This window comes from Rattus norvegicus, chromosome X, assembly GCF_036323735.1.
Source record: "Rattus norvegicus strain BN/NHsdMcwi chromosome X, GRCr8, whole genome shotgun sequence".
Taxonomy (NCBI): Eukaryota; Metazoa; Chordata; class Mammalia; order Rodentia; family Muridae; genus Rattus; species Rattus norvegicus.
In genome coordinates, this window is record NC_086039.1 from 150,479,885 (window position 1) to 150,483,255 (window position 3,371).

General features: G+C 36.9%; 1 long non-coding RNA gene across 4 annotated transcripts in view; it reads right to left on the minus strand.

The window, feature by feature from the left end:
* Positions 1-3,371, minus strand: part of LOC108349259 (uncharacterized) — a 75,470-nt gene that overhangs the window by 12,994 nt on the left and 59,105 nt on the right. The gene's annotated exons all lie outside the window — the stretch shown is intronic.

Consider the following 3,371-nt stretch of genomic DNA (forward strand, 5'->3'; position numbering starts at 1 on the left):
ATGGGGGGAGGATGAGGAGGGGAACACCCACAGAGAAGGGGAGAGGGAGGGGTTAGGGGTATGTTGGCCTAGATACCAGGAAAGGGAATAACAATTGAAATGTAAAAAGGAAATACCCAATTTAATAATGATGGAGGAAAAAATAAGTTCTATCTATTTGTCCGTCTATTTTTATTTATTTATTTTATATCTTGAATACTGCCACCCCCCAATCTCTCCTCTCCTATTCCCATGAGAGGGCGGGGGTGGGGGGCTGGTTAACACCCTACCCTAGTGCACCAAGCCTCTGAAGGGTGAGACAAATCCTTTCAGACTGAGGCCACAGAAGGCAGCCAGTTAGGTGGATGGATTTCATAGACAGTAAACAGCATTCAGGATAGCTCCTTTTTCAGTTATTAAGACCCACATGAAGACCAAGCTGCACAGCTGCTACATATCTGTGTGGGGAGGTCTAGGTTTAGCCTATGTATGGTTGTTGGTTGGTAGTTCAGTCTCTGAGGAGTCCCAAGATTCCAGGTGAGTGAATTCTCTTCCTCTTGGTCTTCCTATGGAGTTCCTATTCCCTTTAGGACCTGAAATCCTTACTCCTATTCTTCCATAGAGTCTAAAAACTCCATCCACTGTTTGGCTGTAAGAATCGGTATCTGTCTGAATCAACTACTGGATAGAGCCTCTCAGAGGAAATTCATGCTAGACCCCTGTCTGCAAGATAACGGAGTATGGTGAGTAGTGTTAGTGGTTGTTGCTTGCCCATGGGATGGGTCTGTAGTTATCCAGTTATTGCTTAGCCATTTCCTCAGTCTGTGCTCCATCCTCTATCCCTGCATTTCTTATATACAAGATAACTTTTGGGTTGAAAGTGTTATGGGTAGATTGGTGTCCCTGTTTGGCTGCAGGAGATGGCCACTTCAGGTTCCATATCCCCAATGTTCTCTGTCACAGCTAAAGTCACCCCCACTGATTCTTGAGACCCTTGCTTATCCTACTCTCTGGTACATTTTCTGAGATTTTATTGAGTATATCTGCATCACTATTGATAAGAGAAATTTAGCTTTTTCTTTAAAAGCCTGGTAGAATGCTGCACTAAAATCATTTGGCCCTGGGCTTTTGTCGATTGGGATACTTTTGATGACTGCATCTATTTCCCTAGGGATTACAGGTATGTTTCAATATTTTACCTGATCTTGAGTTAACCTTGGGTGAAGTGGTATCTGTGAAGAATATTGTACATTTTGTTAAAAATCCAATTTTATGTAGAGCAGGCTTTTGAAGTAACAGGTAATGATTCTTTGAATTTATACTTAATTTTTCTATGTTTCCCTTTTAATTTCTGATTTTGTTTATTTAAAAAATGAAACTGGTGAAACTTTACAAATGGCCTGAAGAGGGCCATAGCTGCTTCCATATTTTTATGGAGGTTTCTTCACATTCTGGCAGACTTATACCACCCTCCCAGTATAATTTAAACACTAAATGTACAAAATAAGGAAAAAAAACTGCAATAAAAAAGGCCAAGTATCATATGAAGACAGATTTATCAGCCTTATACCTGACTGATCAACAGAAACAATTCCTTAGACTATATCTTACAGCCTCTAAGAGACAACAGATGTTATCTCAGCAAAACTTTGAACCACCATGAAGAAAGCAAGCTATTCAATGATAAAACTAAAGTAAAACAATACTTAAGCAAAAAATATCCATAAAGAAAATAATAGAAGAAAAATTCCAAAACCAGGAGACAAGGAGGTTAATTACTCCCAAGAGAACTAGACATAATTCCACACCAGCAAAAGAAGGGAAACACACATACAAACAACCCAACCAACATCAAAATAACAGGAATTAATAATCACTGGTTCTTAGCATCTCTGAACATCAGTGGACTCAATTACCTAATAAAATGACACAGGCTCAGAAGAGTGGATGCTGAAATAGGATCCATCATTCCGCTGTATACACATCTCAGTAACATATTACACCCTAAAGGGCAAGAATAAAGACCAAAGAAAAAAGCTGGAGCAGCCACTCTAATATTGAAGAAAAAAAGAGAGATGGGGAATGAACCCTAATACTAAAAGGAAAAGTCTACCAAGATAACATATCAATTCTGAATCTATCAGCCCTAAATGCCCTTTTACATTCATAAAAGAAACAATAAACCATAAATCACATATTAAACCCCAAATAATAAACAGGAGACTTCAACATGCAACTTTGCATAACAGACAGGTCATACAGATGGAAAATAAACATGGAAATAATGAAAAATTACAAGCTATAGCCTTGTTGAAGAAGATATATCACTGGGGGTAAACTTTGAGATTTCAAAATCCCATGACATCCTTAATTGCCTCTGTGGCTGAAGATCAGGATGTAAATTATCAGCAACTACTCCAATGCTATTCTACCTGTTTGCCATTATGTTCCCTGCCATAATAGCTCTGGGTGCTCACCTTTTCAAACTGTAATGTTCACTACCCTTAGCTCCCATTTGTTTATTTTTATAAGATGGCTCCTTTGGCATGGAGATTTGTCTCAGCGAAAGAACCAAGCCACCTTCTAATCAACAGGTCCCACTTTTATGTATTTTATACCATAGAGACACATATTAAAAAACAGACCTTCAAATAATATATAAAATAATAGATTTGGTATAAATGGGGTCTATCAGCTCCATCAGATTTTATCATTCTTCAAAGCTTTATTTTTGAATGCTAACTATTTATTTTAAAAAATAACATGGAAATCTCCTTTATGTTGGATCTCTGAAAAACCAACTTTTTTTGTTTTACATTTTTTCTTCTATAGAAAGAAACTTAATCTACTCTTTGCTCTGGTTCTGTAATATGTTGATGAGGTGAAGAATAAGCAATACTACTCACATGGAAGCCTATGTTTGAACATACTGAAATCTATCTAGCATTAGGATAAGTCTCCTCCAGGGTCATTTAACAGAAGGAGCAGGGACTGTCTCTAGCTCTTTGGTCATGGTTTAGTTTCTCTCCTTTGAACATATGATGAAACAAAGGTTCAAATTGTATAGCAGTGGTATCTTCTGAATGTCTTATAAACTCTCTGTAAAATTACATTTCTAATAAACATATAAATAAAACAGGTTTCTAATTTTTTACATAGATTTTCAGTTTGAGATACCTCACCCCATCCCATGTATTATTATAACAAAGTAACTCATTCCTCTTCCTTAGGAAGACTGCCAGTTCAAAACTAATAGGCTTGTTCCCACTTTTCACCCAAAATATTAGAAGCAACTTGATATCTTCATTCTTTTTCTTTTTTAATCTGTACATCTATATATTAAAAATGAGCTGTGGTGGGACTAGAGACAGATTACTTGTTAAAAAACTTAC